Genomic DNA, 26,938 nt, shown 5'->3' with positions numbered 1-26,938 from the left:
GTTTCAGTTCAAACCAAAGCATTTCCCCCTCACCCCGATTTTCATGGTTTGACCCCCTGAATCAATTATTCATTCAGCTCTAGCAACAACTCTATATGCAAATGTTAAAGCTATTTCCCATCCTGATTCTATGAGCGCAAGTTTTGCAAAGTGCTTTAAGATCCTCAGAAGACAGTTGCTCTACCATTGCAAGGGGTTACTATCAATAAGCCTTCAGATGTGACAAGAGAGGGGACGACACTGAAATGACCATGCTCAAGGCCCTTGAAAAAACAAGCTGCTACTCATAAACTTCTCACTTGCAATTTCTCTGTCAAAAATCCCTTCAAACTTACAGGCAATACCCAATATGGAAACAGAGAAGGCAGCACAGACACTGGCCAGAGCAAAGGGCTGGGCTCTAGCCCCAACTCTGCCACTGACTCACCGTGTGATCTGGAGCAAGTCACTTTACCTCTCTGTGCCTCCGTTCCCCACCCTGTAAAATAGTGGCGCTCCTTTGCAAAGCTCTTTAAGATAAGATGGGTAAAAGGTACTTTGTATGTGCAAACTAGAGGGCCAAAGTCCTCCCTACTATACTGGTGTAACTCTCGGGTAAATCTACTGGTGTAGGCAAGAGCAGAATTCAACCCCGTGGCGCTACTTATTTGAGAACTGACTTGATTGGGAGACTGCCCAGACCGCAGAACTCCAGACTGGGTTCTTCTGTCTCTTCTCTGCGAGTTAATTCAGCAGATGGGGGAGCCCTTTACCTGTCTGGCGCCAGTGCAGACTTCATCAGCTCTGCTTTCTCCTTTGCAGAGCCGCAGGTAAATCTTGGCCTGGGTTTCTGTGCCCAACATGCAGAGATTCTGGCTGCCAGGCAGCCTGGAATGGCCACAACCTTGATAGTCTTTTGAGGATTCCGCCTTACAGATTCCCATCCCTTTGAAACCTACATGGCAAGGATCTGCTCTGACCCCTGGCCATGGCTTTTTCAAAAGGGGCCTCGCTGTCCTGTGCCTGTGTCCTGACACCTCCCTCGCTGGGGTTCTCTGGGGGAGGGAGCAACAGCTGCTGGCAGGGAAGGAAATCTTCAATTCAGGACTTCAGGAAGCTTCAAGCTTGTCAGGTGCTGTTCCTGAGTCATTCGTTTCCTCTCTGGGGGGCAGTAACTGCTTTGCAAATGGCCTCTTTTCCTGGCAATGCTGAAGGAGCACAATGGATCGTGGCTGAAATCGGGTGGTGCATCACCCAAGTTAACCAGGATATTGGGATGGCTAGATCCTGATGGGCTCCCCTTGCCCTGCTCTGTGGGGTTACAAACCCTTCATTTTACTGGAGCATAGAAATCAGAGATGGAAGAGACCTAGGTGGCCAAGCTAGCCCATTCCCTGGGGGCTGTTGCCCGCCGGCTTATTTCCCAGGGATTTAAATGCCTTGAGCAGAGCTGGTTGAATTCTTTGTGAAGGCCCTGATCCAGCACCACACTTAACTCTGGGCTTCGTTTTCGACATACGGAGTAGCTCCAATGCGGTCACTGGGGTGCATCCTGTGCTTAGAGTTAAGCACATGCTTAAGTGTTTTGCTGGGTCCGGCACGATGAATATTTGTTGTTCGTTTTGCCCCCTCCCCACTTTTTCCTTAGTGAATTGATGCTGACCTTCAGACTGTTCATTAGTCACTAATGTAATTTGTATCAAGAATTTTCACCCCGGAGACTGTTCACGAACTATTCTCTTCAGTCATCTGTTAGTGGATAGGCCAGATGTGTGTGTGTGTGTGTGTCTACTGCGGTCACACGGCATTATTATTATTATTAGTGGTTTGTATTATTGTAGCCCCTACAAGCCTTAGTCATGGACCACCAGGACCCCATGGTGCTAGGTCCCATAGAAACACCGAATGGCATGGTTTCTCCATCCGTACCTGGATGGCAGACATTTTTCCATAGGAGAACAATGCACTTCTTGATAGGACATTTCAGGGGAGCGATAATTCATGCTAAACTTTGTAACATGTTGGGGATGGGCAGATATTTTCACTTGGAAGCCCTGGATGTCCAAATACTCACCAATATCTAATACAGCTCCACCAATCACTGAGACTGAGGCGGGCTGTAATTTACCAGTGACAGGGCTTCTACCATTGCTCTGGGAGAATCACCCTAAGCTCTCTTGGGGCAGGGACAGTCCTTTTGTTGAGTGTTTGTATGGCCCCAGCACCATGGGGTTCTGGGGCTCCTAGGGGCTACAGCAGAAGTGGGCAAACTTCAGTGTGCGGGACCGTCCTGCCTGGCCCCTAAGCTCCCGGCCAGGGAGGCTAGCCCTCGGCCCCTCCCCTGCTGGCCCCTCTCCCCCACAGCCACGCCACCACGCGGGCAGCACTCTGGGAGGTGGGGTTGCGCGCTCCTGCTGGGCAATGTGTCTGGCTCTGGCCGGGCGGCATGGCTACCAGACATGCTGCTCTGAGCGGCATGGTAAGGGGGCCGGGGGGCTGGATAAGGGGCAGAGGTTTGGGGGGCGGTCAGGGGACGGGGAAGTGTTGGATAGACGTGGGGTCCCGGGGGGCCTGTTAGGGGGCGGGGGTGTGGATAGGGGTCGGGAGGGCAGTCAGGGAACTGGGAGCAGGGGGGTTGGATGGGGGTGGGGTCCCAGGAGGCAGTTAGGGGACAAGGAGCAGGGGGGCTGGCTGGGTCAGGGGTTCTGAGGGGGGCAGTCAGGGGGCAGGAAGTGGGAGGAGGCAGATGGGGGCAGGGACCAGGCTGTTGGGGGAGGCACAGCCTTCCCGACCCGGCTCTCCATACTGTTTTGCAACCCCAATGTGGCCCTCGGGCCAAAACTTTTGCCCACCCCTGGGCTACAGCAATCAAATAATTCCCAGTAATGATGTTCCTAGAACAGGGAGGCACTTCAGTTGTGTGGTTAAAGCACCAGGAGGCCAGTGCTCTGATCCCAGTTTCAACACTGGCTCCCTCTCTTGCCTTTGGCATGATGCTTCCCCTTTCTGTGCCTTGATTTCCCCATCTGTAAAATTGAAACCTATAATGCACAACAGAAGTGATGCCTAGCTCCAGTGGCATAGAGGTGTTCCCATGTAGTGGGTTAGAAGAGCTTGAATTTTTCTGAAACTATGAGAAGGTTTCTGTTTAGTGATGAGAGGGAACAAACTCCTGAATTATAAATCGAGTGAATATAAATCTCATGATCGCATATTCCTATAAAATATGGATCATTTTGCCTACCACTGAAATGCAACTGCTTCTGGTGTGGAGCACAATAGCTGTTTAACAGCACCCGGGAGCAACATGAAAAAACCAGACCCCGATCCTGCAAAGACTTCAATGGGAACTACTCACGTACTTCAAGTTAAGCAGACGTGTGAGCCTTTGCTGGATTGGGACCACAGTTAGGACAGGAAGTAAACAATACAGTATTCAACTGGTACTGCAGCGGAGAATTTGGGAAGGCAGAATGCAATCACCCAATTGGAATTGAACAAGGGCAACACCCTAGCTTTTGCACACGCACATGTACACACACACACACACACACACACACACACACACAGTGTCATCGTTTTTAATGTCATTGGAGAGGGGTACCCCTACCAACACAGTGCCCCATAGCAACATGCAGGGGCATTGGCTCAAAACTGAGCCCCCCCATAAAGGAGGGGGTTCTAAGGTTCCCTGTTACCTCCGTTTCATCATCCCGAAGAGAACTACAGTAACAAGCTAAGGAGCCTAAGGGGTTATAGCATACAGCCAGAAAAACACAGAGGATCCTGCTGTTGTTTTCCCTATACTGCTTTTCCTCCACCACTGAGAACCGCTAAGCTCCGGTGGTAACAAATTAGATCATTATAGCTCAGCGCTAATAGGATCACTTTCAATACAGCACACAAAGAATAATCCGTGCCAAAGGACCAGGAAAGCATGCGCTTGTATGGCTGAGCTTAGAGGGAAGGTATTCATTACCCTGTCCTTAATTTTACCTCTATCCTATCCATTCTCCCCCTCTGCTCATGGCTCCCTCGGAGAACGGGTAGTCCGGGGTGGGAACTGGAAGGACGTGCTGTCTGCTGTGCCAAGACAAGCGTGGTTACAGAACAGATCCCGAGTAGCTGGGGAGCACACACAGAAGCCATAGGCTCTAACTGGTACCAACCTGTCCAATGTAACATATTACCACAAGAATATCCTTGGTCCAAAATCTGCAGCACTTGGGGGGTTTGCGCCCCCTCTCTCTCACACACTCGCTTTAACCAAGTAGGCGGTTGCAAGGCAATTTCCAATTCCCTTTCTCCCTCCTATATGTATTTATTTTATTGCAAAATACTAAACATTCTGAGAGTAAATTACTGCAGTGCTCAATCAGTGATTAGATTACATTAAAGCTTCCTTCCTTCTCTGCCATGAATCGCTGCTCTAAGACAGTGGAGGGTGGGAGAAGAAAAGAAAGAGGAGATGGAAACCAGGCTTGTAGAACCTAATCTGGTTGCTTATCAGTGACCTTCACCATTCTTACAGTTAAAAAAAAAATGAAGCATTTTGAGAAGTTCTCCAGTAATCGAGCTCCATTTCTCTGCACAGACTGGAATCAGGGCTAGGGCTTTCGTTGGCAAAAATCGCTTCAGGACATATGGAATAGCAGGAAATCAAATAAGGGCAATCAAAATGAAAGAAACATGTCATGTTAGTAGCATTTCTCCTGCTGATCTGTCGCTTTAATAGAAACACACACACAGACCACAGAGAGACCGAAAGAAAAATCCCTGTATGTGCTTTAGCAGATGCACAACATGCAAAGGCACAATTGTCTGGAAAAATTAATTTCCTGTTGCATTTGATTAAATATTCACCTCTGCAAATGCCCCAGAGAAGAGAAACGGAGCTATTACTCCCCACTCTCCTTCCGCCCATGCACACACCTTTAAGGAAAAGGGGTAATAAGAAAATGATGCATCTTACCAAATAGAGGAGTCCGACAACGGTGTCCAGGTATAACAGGAATAAAAGACACCCCTGCTTCTTCTCCAAAACACACACACCCCACCTCTTCTATCCCCCACCCAAAAAAAAATCTGCCCCAGATGATTCAAACCCAAAATCCCATCCCTGGTGCGAGGAGACGACAATCTAGTTAATCTTTAAAGGTTTCTGGAGAGAGACAGGAGCGGAGCTGTAGACTCTTTGCTTAAGCATCTCCATGGTTACCTCCCTGACCCAATTCTCCTCACAGCCAAAAGCAGGGGTAGGGAAGAAATTCAGAAGTGAGATGCTAGGCATGTGAGGAGCAATCATCACAGTTATTTCGCAAGCAATATTTTTTTTGGGGGGGGGAGAAAGAGGATGGTTCTTTAACATGTCATCTCTTCCCTCCCTCTCCCCCTTATTCCTCATATTCCATGGTTTGGGCTCCCACTTCTCTCCCTCACTCCCGTCAGGATGCAAAGACATTGTTTGGGGTCTGTAATAGCACAACAGCGTAACTAGGGATGGGGTTCAAAGCCAAATACTCCCGATCTTTGGCGAAGCTGGATTCTGACCCCCACATCCAGCCCTTAACCTTTTATAATGGGGACATGTGAAAGAGTCAGAACCAGTTCCCATAAACTTGGGGAAAGTCTGGAGCCTGAGCTGAATATTGTCTTCCATGGGGTGCGTTGGAGCTGGAATGCCTGACTCAGGATAAGAAGAAAGCAAAGCTGAACCAAAGGTGGTGGGTGGTGATCCTAGGAGAAGCACAATCATAGAAATGTGGGGCTGGAAGGGACCTCGAGAGGTCACAGAGTCCAGCCCCCTGCGCTGAGGCAGGGCCACGTAAACCTACACCATCCCTGACAGGGGTTTGTCCAACCTGTTCTTAAAAACCTCTAGTGAGGGAGATTCCAAAACCTCCCTTGGAAGCCTGTTCCAGAGCTTAACTACCTTTCTAGTTTGAAAGTTTTTTTTCCTAAATCTTCCTGGCTGCAGATTAAGCCCATCGCTACTTGGGATGGGTGGGGAATAAGAAAGCTCTGATCATTTGCTTTAGAGCTCCTCCTGTCTTATTCATAATAATTATCCAGCTCCAGCTGAGATCGGGGCCCATGGCGCTAGATGCTGTATGTACACATAAGAGATTCTTGGCCCCAAAGATCTTCTAAATCTAAACAGACAAGACAGACGCAGGAAGTATTATTAACCCCATTTTATAGATGGAAATTGAGAGACAGAGAGACTACGGCCAGATCCACAAAGGTACTTGGGTGCCTATGTCCCAGTTTTGGCTCCACTGCAATCCACAGAACTCCCGCCGGTGACCCCCGGGGGGCACCTAAACTCCTTCAGCAGCTAAGTATTTGTTCCTTGGGCATCTTTGTTCCTGCCTCTGGGCACGTGCACTGCAGCCCCCCTCTAGGTGTCCGGGCACTTATCTCCCCCATGAGCCCCACAGCAATTCACGAACAGGGGAAGATTGGTAGACAAATGCCTAAGTTGCGTGTAGGGCCTGATCCAGTTAGCGTGCTCAGGGGCCACCGAGTGGATCGGGTCCTATTTAAAATTCAGCAGGAGGAAAAGGCCACCGTATAACTTTTAGCTCAGTGGTAAGCGTGCCCACCTGGGATGTGGGAGACCAGGTTCAATTCCCCCATCCGGCAGAGAGGGGAGAAAAGGTTTGAACAGAGCTCTCCTACCTCTCAGGAGACGGGGGTGACCACTGAGCTATGGGACGTTCTGATGCAGGGCTCCCTCAGCCTCTCTTGTTGAAGCTTGTGGATACCCAATGAAGGAGTAGTTGAAGCAGAGGGACTGGACCTAGGCTCTCTAGGCTTTCCTATCTTCTGGGGGGGCGGGGGGGAGGCCTTACCACTGGACTACAGAATCAGTCTCATGCTTTCCCTCCCTCCCAATGACTATTTAAGTATTTACCCACAGAGGAACACAACATCCATATCGTGGGTTTTTGTTTGGCCCCTCTTTACTGGACAGGGTAAGTGATGAGACCTTTGTAGCATGAGCGTAAATTCAGTGTCCACAGATCAGACAGATTGTAGGACTCAACGCAAGAGACTTGGGACAAAAATCCTAAAATTTGGAACAGATTTTTTTCGGGGTTCTAAAATGCCCATAAGGGACACTGAAGCTGGGGGGAATCCAGAACACTATCCGAGCACCAGAAGCGTGCAAACCCTGAAAAAAAACGATCTCCGAATTTGAATGAAAATAGAAAGCTCTGGGTACGTCTTCACTGCAACTAGACACCAGCAGCTGGCCCGCGCCGGCTGACTCGGGCTGGCGGGGCTTTGGTTAAAGGGCTGTTTAACTGCGGTGTAGTCGTTTGGGTTCAGGCTGGAGCCTGAGCCTAGACATTACATCGCAATTAAACAGCCTCTTCGCCCCAGTCACCTGGCACAGGCCAGCCACAGGTTTTTAATTGCAGTCTAGACATATCTTCTAAGAACTATTAGTCTGTGGTCCTTGCCATTTCTTAATGGGATGTAAAGAATGGCTTCGATTAGAAGGTAAGAAACACTGATTTTGTGTGAAAACTCATGAGCCCACATGAGTTTGAGTTTTCCAGAACCCTGTCCGACAAACCACATTTGGACACCTTCAGACCTGATTTTTTTTTTTAAAGTTAGATGAGCAATTGCTCAGCAAACTTGAGCAAGCAATTAACTGGGCAACGAGGTGAATAACTGAATGCAGATGAATTTCAAAACTTGCAAGTGCAATGACCAGACATGCATCCTTAATTGCTCACAAATTGGGTGCATGAAACTTGTTTCCATCGGGTCCTTAATTTAAGTTTTATGGAAAATAATCTTCTCTCATACAAGCTGTAGTGGCTGCTTCTACCTAAAAATTAAGACGTGTGTGTGTGTGTATTAGCCTCCAAATTCATTGTCCTTTCTTGAGCAAAATTGCAATAGGAGTTTAAGAAAGGACTGCAGATTTTTGGCCCTGTGTTTCAGTAAGCGCCTTTCCCCAAAAGAAGCATTTAAAATCCACCTGAAATTATTTAGTAATTTAAATCTGGGACAGTTGTGTATCAAACTTTGGACATAGAAACAAGAGCTAAGTCTGCAGTTTGCATGCTGCCATCTAATTGGGTAGCCTCTAAATCATGCAAAAAGTGCCATCCAATTGAATGGGAGGATGCAAATGATGGTGCCGGTTGCTAATCCCAAATGTTGCAGTGCAGGGGACTAGGCAGAGGATGCTTGATTGGATTGTTAGAATTTACTTCTGAAAAGGGATGGGAGAGGCAGCTGGAAACACGACTAGACTGGCAGGGAATCCAAGTCCAGGCGTATCATGCCCGATTTTTGCTTTCCCTCAAATCAGTGTTGGACAGACTAGGACTCTAAAATCCACAGAAGCAGTATAGTGGTTGTTTATGAATGCTCCCTTACTCTTCCCCCCAACCTGTTCCTAACTTATCAAAGAAAAATCTCCCTTCTTTTTGATTCCCCTGCATAGAGATCAAGCCGTATCGGTGGCTGCTGTTAGCCCACTCCATGTACACTACCAAAAATAGCCCTGGTTGTTGCCAGATCACATGGGACCCATGCTACCACCCAGGCAAAAGCACCAATTACTAATATTCTATCCACAAATACAAGAATAAACCAGGATAACAGGACTTAGTCACAACCCTCTCTTCACAGCTGTGTTGAAATACAGGTAATGCCGGCGTACACGAAGGCTTTGTCTTTCAGCCTCTCGAATGCCCTGTTTATGCAGGGCTGAGGGTAGCTTCTCCCCTGGGCTGACCCAAGAAACAGCTGCTCCCAATAGCCAGAAGCTGTTTCTCCAACTATGCCCAACCAGGATATCCAGCCACTTCATGTAACAAGGAGTAGGACCGGACTAAAATCATCTGAAGGATCATTTCAACAGAATATTATGGAATGCTCCCTGGCAATTGAGATCTATTAGCTGTTGGAATGGTATTGCCCAAGGGAATCAGGAGCAACCCAATGGATTTACTTGGATCACTTACGCTGAGGACTGCACTGGGAAAGCACACGGCACTGGCTGAAGTAGGGACTAAATGAAGGGACCAGAATAATAAAAAATTAGATGCAAAGGTCTTATGATAAAGTAGCTAAACTTGCCTACTGTTAGTCTTGCCAGCTCCTATGATTTTATCCCAAGTCTTGTGATATTGGGGGGGTTTCCTGAAGTGCCAACTCCTGGAGTCATGTTATGTGAGAATCTACCCGCTGCTTGCAGTGAAAAGCTTGAAAACATGACACCCCCCAAAAAGCTCAAAACCAGAGAGCAGATATAAAGATCCTAAAATGAATTAAATCTCATGCTGGTTAAGCCCATCATGACTTGAGGGCGAGGGAGAACTCATGACTTGTGAACTCTTGGGGTTGGAGACACGGTTACTATCTGGTAGATGGTGTTGCTTCACTTCTCTCTCCCGGCATTCTGCCCTGGCCACAGCTCTTCTGACTCAAGTCCATATTCCATGATCCATTACTCTTGCAAGAGGCTAATTAAGAGGCACTCCCTTATGTGACTCGTCCAATTCAATGCCCATTGAGTGCCATCGTTAACCACTGTCTAGATTTGAATCTTGCCCAATGGTGATGGTGGCTTAGTCTCTTCTGCACCCTTCCTATAGTCCTCTTGTTCTGCTCCAAATAGCTTCATGGGCCATTAGGTCTATCTGGAAATATCTGGAGTCACGCTGGGTTGGGAAGCCAGTGGATGCTGCATGTAAACAGACAGGGACAGAAGCATGAGCGCACAGTTGGTCTGCTTTGCTACTGTGCTGCTCTCGCTGCGTCCACGGTTATGCTCGCTGTCCACCACGGGCCTGAGTCTATCTGAATTCGCTGCTAAGTGGATGAGCAGAGCACATCCTGGGTCCCTGGTGTGAAAATGGCCAGTGACTGAGAGCTCTCTGTTCCTATAGCAACTCATTCTCCTTAACGCTGGAACGAGGATGGAATCCAGCTAGTGGACCGATGGGAGGCTTCCATTACAGCTATTGTGAGATGTTCAGAGCCTCCTGGCCAAATTGGTTCCTGCAATGCTCAGAAAGGAAAGATGAGCTGCAGATCAGGAATGCAGGGATTGGTTCATGTTTCCATACACCTTAGCGCCATCGGCATGTGCATGTGGATTTACCACCGTGGCAGCCACAAAGCCCACGGTCTGTCTGCGGCAGAGCCTCCAGCCGTCTGTTACAGGGTGCAAAGAGCTGGCTATTTCCGCTCCATGGCGGAACAAAGTAAAGCGAGGAAGCCCTCTCCCCTTCTAACATTTGCATAAGTCCTGCTCCTCCCCGGTTCGACAGAGTTTGTGCATGCAGCGGGTGATGCCTTGGAACATGAACGTATCACGTGGCATTGGAAAACTAAGCCACTGCTGTCTTAGAAAAGGCTTCTTTAATATTGATTTCCTTTGATACTTCAGGCCCTGTCTGAGCATCGTGAAACTGTTTCCAAGCCACTGGATTTAGGGCTTTGCTTGGAGCTGGGAAAACAGGCAGTATGGGAAACCTGCGCTTTCTGCCTAGCTGTGTTCCTCCTCAGCCGGCGCTGCGTTCTCCATCTTTGGGCAAAGGCAAGGCAGAGAGCGCCGGGCCTAATGGAAGCTGCAATCAGGATCAATAAATAATTAGCGCCGTCGGGCTGCAAGGAGGGTCTCAGTGCACTCTGAGTGGAGACGACGGAGAATGTGATTATGGATTGCGTCATGAGAGCGCTTGCAATCTCCTGCTCCGAGGCACCGTGAGGTGTGCAGAGCGGTTTCCACGTGCCAGCTGAGTCACGTGCACGGTTATTTATTCATGACCTGCTTCCATAAAATACGCGCCCATCGCACGAGCCTCCCGGGGCTCAGTCACAGCATCAAACACTCCATCGGGCTCCAGAAACATTCATGACAGCCTCAGCGTAGGGGCGGAGTTGTGGGGCAGCCAATCAAATGGAGACGAGAAGGCTCCGACATGGCATCCCTCTAGCAGGTAGTGCACGATCTGGCCTCGCTCTGGCTGCAGAACCTGCCTTCTACACTGGCTCGTGTGTGCAGAGGCTACGGGCCAGCGGACTGGGAGTCAGACCTGGGTTCTAATCATGGCTCTGTTACGTGACCGGGGGCAGGCGACATTGCTTCGGTTTCCCCTCCTGCACTTTGTCTGTGTCCCTTAGACTGCAAGGTCTAGAGGCCAGGGACTAGTGCTGTGCCGTGCCTAGCACATTGTGAGCCCCAGCTGCCACTCTAATAGAAATAATGCAATGGGTGCATTGGTTCTGCTACTTGGGTTGGCTCTCCGGGGCCCATCAGCAGGACCCTGCAGTAGCTGGTATTGTCTTGCTTGGGGTGTGCGCGTGTTTAATCTCAGGAAGACTTCTGCTGCCCGCCTTCCACCCCCACTGCAACATCTCCGGTTGCTGGGCTGATCCCTTCCACGACAAAGTTAAGAGTGGAACGATCACGCCTAGTATGTCTAAATAACCAGCAGCCGTCACACAAGGCCAGGCTCCCCCAGTAAAGCAACTGGTCTGTGGTTTCCTTCGCTAGCTCGAAGAAGAGGTAAACTGGCTGGGACTTCACCTGTGTCAGCTTGCAAAGAGGAGTGCAGCACCAAATTTGGGGCTTGCAGGAGAGGGGTTTGAGTTTGGGGGCATCTCAGCAGGTCTGCTTTTGGAGGGCCTCATCTCTGCCCTCCTCCCACCTCCTTCACTCACTGTCTTCACTCCCTTTCCATTCAGACACCCCCACCCCTTTAAGCCCATGGTCCTGCAAACTGGGGGCACCCTCTCCTGAATGGGAAGGTGGGGGGGTGTTTGGGTCCCTTGGCCATTGGTTTTGTGCCTCCTTAAAACCGCTCCTGAGACTGAACTTATCACACAAATGCTCTCCCACTGCACAGAGGGGAGGAAATGTTAAATAGTTCAGCAACTCTCACCTTCATTGTGTCTAATGCTCTGCAAACTCTACACTCATGAACTGGCTGGGGTGTAGGTAGGCACTTCTGCCCCGGACTGAATGGAATCCGAACTGCTTCTTAGCCCCTATACTGCTAAAGCAAGTTCTTCTCTAGCACAAGCGGCGGGGGCCTGTGCTTCTGGAATAGGAGGGCTTGGTGTTATCCCTGCAATGGACACGAAGGTTCAGATGGCTACAGTATGCAGTACACAGTCAACTACCCAGCCCTGGGTAGCTACCAATGTCCCAGTAGAGACGGGAATCAGTTCAACGCCCCGTCTCTCCGCCCAGGAGGTGTGGCGTGTTACCCAACACTGCAAGAAGAATTATGTTGGCCAAGGACCCTTTGTCACGTGAAAAGGGCCACAAGGTCTAACACCCACGCGGAGCCTCTGTTCTTCATCCACGATGCCCCTTGAGCAAACCGAACAAGTTTTTTCTCTTTTATACACATTCTTATCAGTGTGGTATCAGAGTGCCTTCAGGGATCACATTAAGCAATGTGACTGCACATCACATGTTCTCTCGCGCTCTCCCCAGGGGGAGAATGTGCAGTGGCGTGTCTTGTTTTGGTAGGGGCTGAATCTTATTTTAAAGATTTGTCTCGGTGTATTTCTAGTGGAGAAGGCACAGACATAGAAACCCCCTCCAAGTGCTGTGGCCTGTCTTGGGAGGAAGACAAGAGATGGCAGCTAACGGGCAGTGGGAGCTCTTAGTCACTACCAACTTCAGTTTTCAGGAAGGTGGGAAGCAGTGAATCCCACTGCTGCCCCCAAGCGACCTGGTCCCTAGAGTTGTCGACAGCTCCCACCCAGTCCCTCCCAAGCTGTGTAGAAGAGAGTTCCCAGCCACTTCAGTACTTGAACTGTCACCGTGTGGTGAGTCGCAGCGCTAGGAACAAGGTTGCCAGTGGGGGTGGAGGGGTAGGGGCTGCTTTCCTCCAGCAGGGTGGAGGCCAGCATGGAATCCCCTTGGCATAAATGAGTTCTACAAAAGAAGCTTCTCCTCGGAGAGCCAACAGCCCCTGGCTTCGCGCTGCTGCAGGGCTCTGAGCTCTGCAATGCAGCTCACACCATTCCAGAGGCTGCTGTGTGCGAATCCTATCAATATTTCATGGAGCAGCTTCCTCGAGGGAAGGGATGCTCTCTAGCTTCCTGCCTCTCGGATACTCCTACCAGCATTGGATTTCTTGCAGAGAATAACATCCGATTTCCCTACCTACCCTGTGACCACCACCCCCTCATCCCCGTCAAGTTTCTGTCCTGTTCTGTACCATCACTCTGCTGTCAAGTGCCTCGAACACGAGGGGCAAAAGCTGTAAAGGTCTTGGGCAGACTCCAGTTTGGGGATATAGGATTCATAGATTCATAGATTCTAGGACTGGAAGGGACCTCGAGAGGTCATCGAGTCCAGTGCCCTGCCCTCATGGCAGGACCAAATACTGTCTATAGAATATAGCATTCCTCTTCACTTCCCTCCTCAACTCGCAGTGTTGCTGTGTGGCGGTTACAGAGCTGCTGTGCTCCTCCCCAGAGGCGGCCGTTGTCCAGATGGCAGGTGTAGGGCTGGACAGTCTACGTCTAGGCATGGCAAGGGCTGTCATCAAACAAAAAGAAAGCAGGTGGGCACTGGGACGGGGCACCTCATGGATTTGCCTTAGCTCCCACTCAAGCAGCAGACATGAAGGTGAAGGAAATAAGTTGGCACCGGACACCACTGGCACCCCAAGGGCCAAGGTGGGGACAGCAGTTCAGTGCCTGATCTTCCCCCTATTTGGACAGCTTGGAACCTGCACACAACAAGCCTGTGTAGACTTCTGGGTTCAGGATGGAGCCTGAGCTCTGGGACCCTCCCACCCCAAAGGGTCCAAAAACCCATGCTCCAGCCTAAGCCCGGATGTCTACATTGCAATGAAACAGCCCTGCAGCCCGAGCCCCGCAAGCCCGAGTTGGTTGGCACGGGTTTTTTCTTTGCTGTGTGGACATGCAGGTCCCAGGAGCCTGAGGGTAAGTGCAGACTTTGATCCCATTTATTGCAAGGGCCATGGATTCAAAAAGGTATCCAGTGATTCCTTTGTTCCCTGAAGCATCCCCACAGCCTATATCCCCTGCTTGCCTGCCTTTGGACTACTGTTGGGATCCATCGAAAGAGTCTACACATCTGTGGGGTGGCCTCGAGGGCTTAATGGTTAATTGCCGCTCAACTCTGTGTAGCAGCAGCAGCTGAGTTGTTTGTTCTCTAAATGGGAGAGACCAGGAGCCACCGGCCTCACGGAGCTGGAAGATGGCACAAAGTTCTGAACATTCTTCTGTATTAAGGGACACGAGGCTTCCAGTAACTTTTGCTTGAGAAAGTAGATTTCTAAGAGTGGCTTAGAAGATCCCAGAGGTGCGGAGAAGCAGCTGGATGAGATGGCTCTCATGAAACGTGTAGGTAGAGATTAGAGGTCCAGAGGCCTGTTGATCATCCAGTCTATCCATGCAGGATTGTTCCCTGGTCTATATCTCATTCCTAGGGAGGCTATTCCACAGCCTAGGAGACAGTGGGTGGGGGTGTCAGAGGTTTCCAGTGTGATGAATCATTTTATATTCTCTGCCTAACCCCTTAAATCCCTAAGGTGACTATTACAAGCTCTCTGCGGCTGGGACTGTCACTTTGTGTCTGTACAACACTTAGTACAACAGGGGCTCCCGTTAATTGAGGGCTCGAGATGCTACCCCAATATTACTGTTTTCGTCCATCCTGATGTGCACGGCTCCCAGCCTGTTCGAAAGCAGCCGCTCTTTGCTTTACGGTATGCGGAAGACAAAACCCCACCGTTTCAGAAAGGGAAACTTACAAACAGATCTAGCCCGGGGAGCAGAAAAAGCCAGGAAAGCGGAATTGTTTTTCAAACAGAAGGTGCAGAGTTTTCTGAGGCTCCGGCTGATGTGAGACTAGCTGCTCGTGCTTCATTAGAGCCATGCAGCAGCATCAACAAGACTCGCCTCCCTTTGGGAGTATTGAAGCCGGCTGGGAGAGAATTGCTTCTGGGGTTGTGCTACCCGTACGTGCCGAACGCAAACAAATAACTAAGTGTCCCTGAGACCTCGCTCCTCCTGGGAAGAAAAGTCTAGATCTTGTCGTTGGGGGGAGCAGACACTGGGAAGGAGGGCTGCCTTTGCTACGTGGAAGCAGAGGGGGAGGGGGGATACTTAATGGCCCAGGACTTGTGACCACTCTGCAAGTGGCTCAGAACTGTTCCTGCAAGAGTTATATGAGAGGCTGGTAAATGGATATAAAGCTATTTGCCTTAGGGTTGCCTGTTCCACTTCAGTTTAAGTCACTAGTGACCAGAGGGAGGCATTATCAGCTGATGACTGGTGATGATTCTTGGGCAACCTCTTGCTAGGGAGGCTCACAAGAAGTCGCAGCGGGAACCGGGCAGAGGCCAAGGACAGAACGGTCTCCCAGGTGGTGAAGGGAGATGTGAGTCCAAGTGATCCTGCTCTCATTGCAGTCACTAGGGAGTTCTGTCGTGAGCTTCAATTGGAGCTGGGTGGGGTCAGAGGTCTCTTCCATTTGCAACTTGCCCCAGCAAGAGGACAAAGTATCCTGTCGCCCGTCCAAACCACTCATGTAGGGGAGCCTGCGCTGCACTCACAGCATGGCTAGAACAGGCCAGCACCACGGCTGTCACGGCAGTGCTAAATCACTTTAAACAATTAAGCTCGCTGGTTTCCCTGCTCGTTAAGATAGATGGTGTGACACAATATTTTAAGCGCACTGAAACGGCTTTGAGTACGTGGCGCCACACTACCTGGATTTTAATCAGCCGGAAAATTAGACATGTTCATAACACTCTAAATGCATCATGTACAACGTGATGGTTTCCATATGGCTGTGCCAAGGCAAATCAAGTGAACAAATAGTAAGGCCTGATTCTGTTACCCTGGTCCTGTACTTGCAGGAGTGGTGGGGGCTACAGGGACTGTAAGGCCACTTTCATGCTTCCTGCCCACCTCCGTTGTAACCTGGAACAGCCCTGAGCCTGCTCCATCTAATACGCTGCTTTCCATGAACGCATGTGGACCCTGGGAAACAGAAGAGCCACAGTACAGGGCATTCCAGGTACCTGATACTCCACCACGCTCCTATGCTGGGAGCTGAGCCAGCGTCAAGTTTACATCAGCTCTACACTGTCTGAAGCAGTGGTCCCCAACCTTTTTTGTCTGGCGGGTGCCAGACAACGAGTCACGGAGGACCGTGGCGGCGGACGAGCATCCGTCGAAATGCCGCCGACAAATGGCAACGTCAATAGGCATCGCCACCGAAATGCCGCCGACAAGTAGCGTCATCCAGATGACGCTGCTTGTTGGATGACGCTGCTTGTCGGCGGCATTTCGGTGGATGCTCGTCCACCGGCCAGTACGCGGGCGCATTTAGATGCCCCGGTGGGCGCCATGGCGCCCGCGGGCACTGCATTGGGGACCCCTGGTCTGGAAAGCCCCAGCACACCACCCATTTCACTTACTTTAAGATCCCTCTGCTTCACCAGAGCCACACAAAGGGGCCTCGACTCCCCTGAGCATCTGGGCTCACTGGGCAGAATTGCTCCCTTCAACAGAGGTAAGGATTCTTCGAATCCTTGTTTTCTCAGCTCAAAACAAAGCAGCACTCTGGGGGGTGAGGCCAATGCTCTGTCTCTGAAGCTGAAGAGAGACATCGACTCCCCCTGGCGAGAGGGGATCTGCAGGCCAGGCTAGTTCATGTTCTTGCACAGCACTAATTAAATAAAACCACCACAGGCCCATGGAATATTCCCCATGCACCAAATGATGCAATTCAACTCAGGGCTAATTGTTTTGTTCGGCCTTGAAGGACCACTTTAATTTCCTCCTCATCAGCTATCAGGAGCAGAGAGCACTCTGGGAGGTTCCACCCAGCCTTCCCGTTAACATCCTAATGGGAGCTAGGCTAATACAGCAAGACTCTTCCAACGTTTAGACGAGAACCAAGGGCCTCTGCGGCGCCGCTGTTTGCCTCTCACCGCCGTTCGCACCGACAACTTTCATTCAGGAGGCGTTGTCTTTGCAGCACCCGTGGCGCAGCGTTACTCATGCTTGTACACATCTGCACCAGTGCAAGCACCCCTGCCGCCATCTTGAAAGTTCTTGTCTAGGAGGAGTCCGCCAATCAGGGTGGGAAAACAATGCATGTGACTTAAAGCGACCCATTACCGCGCAACCCCAGCGACCCTATGTTTGCATAAGTCATTTGTCAAAGAACATTGAACAAACAAATACATGGGAAGCGAAGTATTGACATGTCATTTGTGCACATAAGAAGGAATGAAATTTGCCGGATAAGCTGTTTGCTACTCAACTACTGTGCACCGTTTTAATTGCAACAAAGCTGCCACCCCTAGGGCTCCACCATCACACAGAAGTGATGTTCCCAGTGAGGAACTAATGCTTCAGCAGTCCGTGTGGCATCACACTGGGGCAGAGGAGTAGGGCACTGGGGCCCCACCCGCTCCAGTCCCCATGGTGGGGGGCAGGCCCTGCTGCCCCAGAGCCAGCGGGCCAGGCCCAGGACTGGGAGCGCTGCCAGTGGTGTCATGCCATGGTGAGGATGCTGGCACTGCCCAAGGGGCCCAAGCTGCTGGACAGGAAGTGGCATGGCGAGCGGGTACTGGACAGCCCCAATTCCACCCAGCCGTCTAGCCACTGGCCCCGAGCACGCTGCGCCCCCCGGGCTGCCTGAACCAGACGCCACGGGCCAAGCGCCACCAGTGAGTAGAGCCCGACGCGGTTGTATCTGCATCCGATCCACTATCCAAGGATATGACGTGGATATCCGCAGATTTGCAGAGCTCTATCTATATGCAGGCATGAGACAAGCAAGCTGGCGTGGCCGTTTAGTCGGGTGGGAAGAGAACCTGCACGGTGGAGTCCTAGATCGCACCACAGGGGCCACCATTTTCCATTTGAATGTAGAAATGTGTCCAACCCATCTACACGGAAGCTTCCTGCACAAGCATCTTATGTGATCTCAATACAAAGGCCAAAGATTCCCACAGCTCTGGATCAAAGCCCCGGCGGGAGAGGAGGGCGTGTACCCCTCCCAGTCCGCTCCTGGGGTGGGCACACTCCCCCTGCTGCTCGTTTATATTCCCAGCATTCCAGGCAATGGTGTGTCTGCTGCTGCCAATTAGTCTTGCCCACATTTCCCCTCAGGGATTGCCACTGTCTTATTAAGCCTAATTGGAAGATGGCTGGAAGCAGCAACTGCAGGGCTTCTGGCTGCCTTTGGGCAGGATTTTAACCCCTTGCTTGTTGCCAGGATTCTTTTATCTCCAGAGAGATAAACAGGACAGATCCGGGAGTCTATTTGGAAGGCCAGAGCCAGCTTTCTCACAGGAAGGATACTCCAGAGCCCACCCCATCAGAACTTACTTACAAATAGCATCCCCGAAAATTCAGCCACACACAGCCCAACCCTGTGCATCTCCGACCTCAACCCCTACAGGCTGCTGTGGCAGGTGCTCGGCACTCACTCCTTGGCAGGATCGGGCCATAATAGGAGACTGTCCCCTCCCCTGAGGGTGCAGCTCTAAACTTGCCTGCTCCACGAGTGTTTCCCTTACATCTCATCTGGTGGGAGCGGACACAACTCCCTTTCAGCCGGTTTAATGGGTAATAGGAACAGAGACATTTTCAAGAAGCCTCTTCTAGCCTGGGGAATGTGAACCCAACCACATGCAGTTAGCACATGAAAGCCAGGAGGGGACATAGACACGTCCAGTCTCTGGGCAAGAGGAGCAACCGCAAAATGACAGAGAGTAAGTTAGAGGGTGTAAAGTGACTGCTCTAGTCACACCCCTGTGCAGTCAGTCACCCATCAGGGCATGGGAGGTAAGGCTCCTTCTTGAACTGGGAGCTGCATGCTTGGTCTCTTTAGGCCAGGGAATGGGACTTAGTGAAGTTGGGCGCAGCTGCACGATGGGGCAGAATCCCAGTTGGAAGAACTCCCGCCACAACTGGGAATAGAAGGGGAAGTTGGTTTGTGTGTGTGTGTTGTTGGGTTTTTGTTTGTTTGTTATTGAAGCGTCTTGCAGGGTATGGATACCAGAGAGCCCTCCAGCAGACCGGTGCTTCTGCACCAGCCATAGAACTGCCTGGATTTCTTTTCCTTTCTGTACCAGCTACCAACTGGGGGATCACTGGGCTGGGAACAGGGACAGTGGGGCAGGACACACCCACTCTGCCGACAACTCAAACCTCTCAGGGGAGGTCACTAGGTGTAGCCAAAAACCCAACAGCCTCACCTGGGCAGAGCCCAGACTTCTCGGACGTTGCTTTCCTGGTCCTTTTTCCACCCAGGAGTTTCAAGGCGGCCGGACTGAGCTGCCTCACGCATTGGAAAGAGAAGTCACCAGGGAGGCAACGTACATCGACTGGTCCCCTGCTTCTTTCTCACGCACCACCCCAAGAAGTCAGCTCTAGCAAAGGGCCTTTAAGAATGGGTCCCTGGTCTAATGCTTCCTCTGCTGTCCTCATGCCCCACACAAATGCACCTCCCCAGGAGTCTTCCCCTGCCTGACTCGGAGCAGCTGGTAGTGGTGCCCAGAGGCAGCCTAAGAGAGAGGTGCTGCTCCAGCCACCCACTTCCATCACCTTCCCCAGAGGAAGGACCATTCAGCCCCGGCAATGCCGGACCCAAGGTGGCTGGTGACCACTAACCCCCTGCCTTGCCGGGGGGCCCAGCCATGCTGGGAGTTCGGACTTTCCATTGTCATGGGCCCTTCCAGGCAGGACTCTTGGATGCTTTGCCAGCACCCCCCATTTTACAGGAAAGGGGAAATCGAGGCACGGCCGTGAAGGGGTTCCCCCAAGGAGTGGGGGGAGGAGAAGGGGGCAGAGCAAGGAATAGAGCCCAGGGGTCTTGCCCCCCCCCGCCCTACTCCAACCACTGACCGGACCCCCAGGAGCAGGTGGGGCCGGGCTGGTCTCCCCCTTGGCCGGGCAGCGCTCGCCACTCACCTGGCTCCCAGAGGCTGCTCGGACCCGCTCCCCGCGGCTGGACCCCGGACGGGAGGGCGCTGCTGGGCTCCGCTCGCTAGCGGGACGGCTGGCCCGGCACCCGCTGCTGGACCCGGCGGCCGGGGCGGGAGCCCATCTGCTGGGCTCCAGGTCCTGCGGGCGGCGGCAGAGAAGCGAGGCGCCTCGGCCGGGCCGGAGGGAGAGCGGAGACCCCCTGCCACGCCCCGCGCTTTGTTCAGCCGGCTTCTCTTCCACCGCCCCGGGGCGAGTTTAAAGCCCTCTGTAAAAAGGGCTGTGCCCGCAAGGGCCGCGTGTCACCCCCAGGCTTCCCGCAGCCCCAGCCTCCCTCCAGCACGTGGCCGCCTGCAGCCAAATTCCCAAGGGGAAGAAAACTCCCAGCCAGGCGCAGCAGGTCCCCTTCCCCCCGCTTCCTAGAGAGCCGCGCTCGGCACAGCCCGCTGGCACGGTGACTAGGGGGTAATGAACCCCCACGGCTGGCCCAGCCCCGCGGATTCCTCCAGCCGAGAAGGCAGGGGCGCCGCGAGCCATTGAACCGAACTGCAAACCCCGTATGTCATGGAAACCACTTCAAGTAAGAGGGCGCGGGGGGTGCGCACGCCCTGCACCTCTAGTTCCAGCACCTATGCTTGAAGGAGGGGATTAACCCTTTCCCTGCCTGCCACGGGGTGGGGTCTGTACCCCCAGCGCATACAGGTAGGGGACAAAAGCAGGTGTGTGTGTTTTGTTTTGACACGCTGGGTTTTGGAGGAAACCAGCCCGAGTTCACATCCAGGTTCCCATTTTAGCAGAATCCCCAAAGTTGGGGATGGCGGAGGTGGGATAGGTAATTCTGGGGGGGGGGGGGGTCATGTGGGTTGCTTCTGACCCGCCTCAGTGCTCCCCTTCTTCTTCTACACCTGTCACTGTAGTGTCTCAGCCCCTTACGCTTTGAAAATACACACAGGGTGTCAGCGTCGGTCTCTCCACCCAAAGGCAGCTTTGGTGCCCACTTGCCCAGGTTACATTCCTAAATGCTTAGCACTCTGGGGATTGATCTCAGTGGGCCTGCTGTCACACTAGGGTGGGGTCTGTGCTGGAGTTAGGTGGCGGTAAGTCACCACATACTTTTCAATGTCCATGCAGAACCTCAGAGGGGCAGCCGGGTTAGTCTGTATCCACAAAAACAACGAGGAGTCAGATTGATTTGGGCATAAGCTTTCCTGGGTAAAAAAACCCCACTTCTTCAGATGCAGAACCTGCAGCTGTATCGCCCAAACAGGACAAAGTGGGGAGTCAGACCACGTGCATTCCTACCTGCAGTTCTAGGACAAGAAACCATTTCCTGTGTCAGTGTGGAGAGTTCTCCTCTCCATACGGCTACACCTGCTTCCCCCCCCCCCATCCCTGCCTGTGTTTGTTTTATTTCATTTCATTGGGGGCACATGTTGTCCTTTGTACCTTGCCCCTCCGCCATTTGAGCAGATAAATAACCAGAGCAGGCTGTGAACACCAGGTGAAACTCCAGTTTGTGAGGTCACATGTCCAGGCGAATGGGTCCCCTGCCAGTGAGAAATCCTTACCAGCCCTTCCTGGCAGTTACTTCACTTGGATGCGAGCCGAGGGGATGGGGCCTGGGGGCTGGAAATAGTGAAGGGCCCAGCTGGGCATCTCAGAGCCATATCTGAAATTTAAACCCATGCGGTACTGGAAGGCACTCCCCAAAATAACATGGAGAACATGACATCTCTCTCCAAGGCCATAGGGAGGGTTCCTAAAACCACGGTAGGGAAGCACACGCTAAGATCTATCAGGAGCACTCTGACAGGAGCCTATCAAACCTGCACTGATGTGTCTTGGGAGAAAGCAAGCACTGAACTGGGAGAGACCTTGTCAAACCCACACCCAGGCTGTGAAGCTTGGGGACCTGTCAAACTTGCATAAAGGATTTGAGGTGTAATATATTATCAGCCACTAGATGTCTCTGTGTCCCTTAGAGCTCCAGACAAGGTGTGGTTGCTTGGTAAACAAGTGGAACTCAAGCTGTGTGGAACTTGTTTATTTGTATCTATAGTTGTAGTTGTTTGCTTTAATGAAAGCCGACTGTTTAAGAAGGACTGGGCTTTTCTATATTGTGAGGGCTATTTGGGGAACTCAGCTGGTAGAGGGCTGGTAGAATGTCACCCATCCGTGGATTAGACCAGCATAAAAATCCTATCCCTGCTGTAAATTGGTGTAACTTCAATGATTTCATGCCAGGGCTTCATTTGTCTCCTTAAGTACAAATACTAATGAGCAGCAATAAGATTCTTGAAGGCACTCAGACAGCTCACCATAGCCAGAGGTTGGTGCAGAGACAGTGCTAGCCTATTGGGGGCCCTAATCAGGAGTATTTGGGGGGCTCCCCCCATGCACAACGCATAATAAAAAGCAAAGAGTGGGGGGGCCTTGAGCGGCTCAGTGCCCTAAGCAATTGCTTATGCCTAGTGCCGGCTTGGAGTTGGTGTAACTGCCATGTTTTAAAAGCGCTTGTGAATTCACATTGTTTCCCCTTTATCTTTGGTGCACAGAAAGGGGCAACGGTTTGTAGAGGACCCAGAAGAAGAAATAAGAAATATGAGCAAGAAATGAAATGTGATTCAGCCTGGAAAAAAGACAAACTAATATAACCCAGGGAAAAAAATAATCCAAATCAAAGCTTCTCAATGGGAGAGCAAAAGTAGGAGAATGGTAAGACGACGAAAAACCTAGGAGGTAACCACAGATGTCAAATTAGATAGCTGATGGTAATGGATAAGGAGTGGGAAGGACTGAGATATGAGGAAAGATCGATAAGGACTAAATACAACAAGCGTGGCTGAACCATAGCGAAAGTGGGATATGCCTGTCTAGCAGCATTTAAAGGATACATCGAAACACTAAGGAGAGAGAATTGTTTGAAGGTGGCCCCTTTGACCAGTCAGATCAGCATACGAATATTTAGCAGAACTGGAGGAACATTTTCATTCAGATGGAATAATGCTGTTTTGTTGGAATCAAAAGTTCCTTCAGGAATATGTGGATAGGAAAAAAATTGGGGAGGGGGGGCATTTTGATAAGGTTGAAATATTCTTTTGTCTGTTTGTTTTGCAACAGGTTTTCATTTTGATTTTTTATTTTATACTGTAAAAAAATTACATCAAAACTGAAGTCAAACGGCACATTTTATTTTGATAACACTGAAATCTACCTGAAATGAGTTGGTTTTTTTTCCAGAAATTTCATTTCATAGGCAATTTCAAAATTCGTTTCCGATTCAGAACAAAACAAGTTTGGAAATCCTGGAGTTTCCCACACAGCTGTAATTTAGGCTGAAGAGCAGGTAACTTTTCCAAAGACTTGCGCTTGACCATCCCTTACTCATTGAATAGCAAACCCTGTGAGTAGCTCTCTTGACATCACTCGGAGTTCTTGCAGGATGAGATACAACTCGGTGTTGTAAAGTTGTCACAATCTGGTGCATTGAGATCCACGCAACCATGGAACAGTCTGACTAAAGGAAGTGGTGGAAGACTCCATTGCTTGAGTCATTTGCAGCTGGGCTGTTCATAGCCTTGGGAAATAATCCTGTGTTGGCCGGAAGTATGGGGCCTATCAAGTCTCTTTCCCATCTCTAATTTCTATTAGCTCTTTAAGGAGCTCAGCCTCTTAGAGGTGTCGGATCCACGCCACTCTCTCCTCGGTGTTTTGGTGTGATGCGGAGAAAAGGCATTTGTTTAATGGGATTATTCTTTTAAGGCATATGTAAGAGGATTCCAGTGCTTTATGGTGCTCCAAGGCCTTTCAGCAACCTGTATTCTATGCCAGCGAGCACAAGTGTGAAGGTAAAGCAGATGAAAGGAACCCTGCAGTGCTGCTAACTGGGCACACAGCACTGTGACGTTATCGGATTAGAGTATGACCATGCAAATCATTGTTGCTACCACTGTTACATAATTGCAACGAATGTTATACAAAGTGTGACTCATGGCCAGAAAGCGTTCAGCATCCTGCTGGATAAATGACACAGATTCAACCTTTAGAGACATGTTAGAAAAGTATGTAAATGGTAATTAGGGCCATTCCATGTTAGATAGGCTAGAAATTTGAAATGCAAACCTGTATTGCTAGAGAATTAAAGGTGATACTAATTGTATGTGTCTACTTATATCTTGTTAGATGTTACCCATGTAAACAGACAGTTCCTGTCTGTCACTATAGCTATTGATTCAGAGATCAAAAGGGAATATTAACATTTAGATTAATTTTGGGTGAAATAATGTCATTGTCTATATGTCTCTTTAAAGTTTGTGTTAAACTGCCTAATGGATACATTGCCTTATGTTAATCTGTGTAGTTAATTACTGGTGATGCTTAGGAAATAGGTCTACTTCAAAGTCTCCATGATTGCCTGTTGTTCGCCTAAGGACTCCGTCGCTCGGGGGAGAGGGTGGAAGCCAGAAAGAGGCAGGGTGGGGGCTTGGGGGAAGGGGTGGAGTGGGGGCAAACTGGGGCCAGGTCACTCGTTGCAGCCGGCACCAGGCCCCCCGCTAATCCCCCAGGCTGCCCTGGACCCCACGTCCACCTGAAGCACAGGGCCCCCCAAAGCACAGGGCCTGGGGCAGCTGCCCCATCCATCCTATGGACGGGACGGCTCTGAAAATATAAGCCCAAACATCGGTGGTGCCAGGCCCATGTTCCTGAATATTGCTGGAGCAAGGGCACCACTGGTCCATATAACTCACCGCCTATGACCTGGCTTGCTAGCAGTCCTGATTCTGCTGTGCAGGGCATTTGAAACAACCCCATCCTGTATGCATGCTACTGGATCCTTGTACCCGTCAGAGACAGCAGCTGTACCAAGTGAGCTGAATGGGATCTGATATCTGGCCCAACTTTGGGCTGGGAGTTACTCCCTGCCCTTCTGTTGGTGAGACAATAGGAAATGTCCTTAGCTGGGAGCTGTCCCCCTCCATACAAAAGAAGCTGTGCTAAGCTGGTCTCTGCTAGTAGTTACACTTTACGGCCCTTATATTAAACCATAGGTGGTTTTAATGACTTCACTACAAACCTGGAAGTCATAAAATCATATTGCACAGAAGTAGCTGTGTTGCTTTACCAGGGATTAGGCTTTCCTTTGCTATATGAAATGTGTTTTGATTTGGAACAGAGAATGCATTAACCGAACAAAACTTATTCCATTAACTGTTCCACTCTTTATTACAGAGCATCTGTTTGTGCACTGGGAAATAATTATTTAAACAGCCCTGATTCTGTAGCAGGTTTTTTGGATGGTTGGTTGTTTTTTTGAGTGGACTGCTCTTTGTACACAGCCTTATTTCACACGGTGACATCGCTAAAAATGCAGATAATCACCTACTGTATACCTCCACCTGGAGGTGAGAAGCAAAATTGCAAAGTCCCACCACAGCTGAATCCCAAATACCTCCAAATTACTCTAAAGGTGACAGTTAGGTCGGGGGTGGGTTGATTTTTCCCTCTCAGATGCATGAAGAAGGCTGACAAGTGGGTTGTCTGGGAGGAGAGAAAGTTTGGGCTCGGTTGGGGACTGTTTTTAACATTAATCATATCAGGTCTTGTCTAGTCTGCTCTGGATGGTTGGCCCTGTGGATGATTAGAGAACTAGAGGGATTCTGAGATGTGATAAGAGACTGAGATCTGAGCAATTGAGAGGGGGAGGGATCTTTAGTCAGACTGTTTAAAATACCTTGTGGTTTGTTCACACCCATTTAGCTCAAACACCTAATGGAGCCTTGGGAGAAAAGTTCTCTTTGTGATTCAAACACTGCCCGCCTTGCCCCTCCAACTGAGGACTGAGATTCTGTTCAGTTCTCTGGTCCCCTGAAGAGTCTTTCAGAAAAAAAGATAGGGAAGACATGGTGGGATCTTTTATTCTAAAATAAAAAACATGCAGGAGGGAAAGTTACCTCTTGGGATCCTTTTCACATCCTGAAAAGGAAAAAAGAGTTTGGTTCTTTTCAGGACCCCTTGAAGGACAAAATTTCCAAAAGCCCTTTAAAAATGTACCCAATATGTGACCAATATGCTCCAGTGGCATGCATAATAAGGCAGGCACAGTAATTACACACTGAGGGGTAGACTCTGACACCCTTACTCAGATTAGGTAGCTCTTTACTTCCCATGTGATCCAACTGACTTTCATGGTATTATTCATGGACTAAGGAATATCAGAAACTGGCTCTATCTTTTTTACACACGTGAGCAGAAGGCAGCGTGGCTCACATGCAGTCAGGCACTCTGGTATGAAGCCAAATTAATACCTTACAGCAGGTGTTTCTTTTTTTCTCTCTTTGCAGGATCATGGAAACTCGGACTAATTCCCCCTTGTGAGGCAGTTAGCAGAGTGGTGTGGAGAAGGGAGGTAAAAAACAAAGGAAAAAACAACTTCCGATGCAGGGATGCACGATTTTCAGCCGTGTAGCGCACCCTCTGCTCAGTTCTTCTGAAAATCAGTGTCGTTTCTGCAGTAAAGTTACCCTGGATTTGGCTGCTGATACAGCAAAGAGGTGGCTGAGCGGGTAACCGATGTTGTTCAATATGAAACCGACAAATCAGGAAGAAATATTTACACATTTATCAGCAAGAAGACAGAAAGCGGAAAAAGCCTCATTTCTGCTTTTCCTTGCCCCCTCCAAGTTGCAGTCAGCTTAGCACCGAGACCTGTTGGCAGAAGGCTACGATCCTTTCCAGGGAGCCAGGTCCACTTCAGTGATGTGTTCGTTGCTGTTGACAAAGCAGCTGGGAAGGAAACAGAACATCGCTGGCTTAGCACATCAGACCACAATTAAAATAAATTGGAGGGAGCACAGAGGGAATGGGCAGAGATTCTTTATATCATCTTGCCCTCCAGCTCACAAGAAAAACAGCTGTTTTGATCTATAACTGCACCTTGTTGCAAAATCAGCAGCAGCAGCGTTGGCTGATGGATTTATAAACA

General features: G+C 50.3%; 1 protein-coding gene across 3 annotated transcripts in view; it reads right to left on the bottom strand.

Moving 5' to 3' along the window:
- Positions 1 to 21,342, bottom strand: part of RIMS3 (regulating synaptic membrane exocytosis 3) — a 58,738-nt gene extending 37,396 nt beyond the window's left edge. The window contains exon 1 of one of the 3 annotated variants that reach the window (XM_065576900.1): positions 21,259 to 21,342. The gene's annotated coding sequence lies outside the window, so the exon portion shown is untranslated. Of the gene's footprint in view, positions 1 to 4,951; positions 5,380 to 19,944; positions 20,083 to 21,258 lie in introns of those variants that run through there. The other 2 variants (XM_042854035.2, XM_008167133.3) reach the window with 2 other exon arrangements.
- Positions 21,343 to 26,938: the final 5,596 nt, after the last annotated feature.

This window comes from Chrysemys picta, chromosome 23 (genome assembly GCF_011386835.1).
Source record: "Chrysemys picta bellii isolate R12L10 chromosome 23, ASM1138683v2, whole genome shotgun sequence".
Lineage (NCBI taxonomy): Eukaryota > Metazoa > Chordata > Testudines > Emydidae > Chrysemys > Chrysemys picta.
Note: the sequence above shows the minus strand (reverse complement) of the source record. Positions and strands in the feature narration are given on the sequence as shown.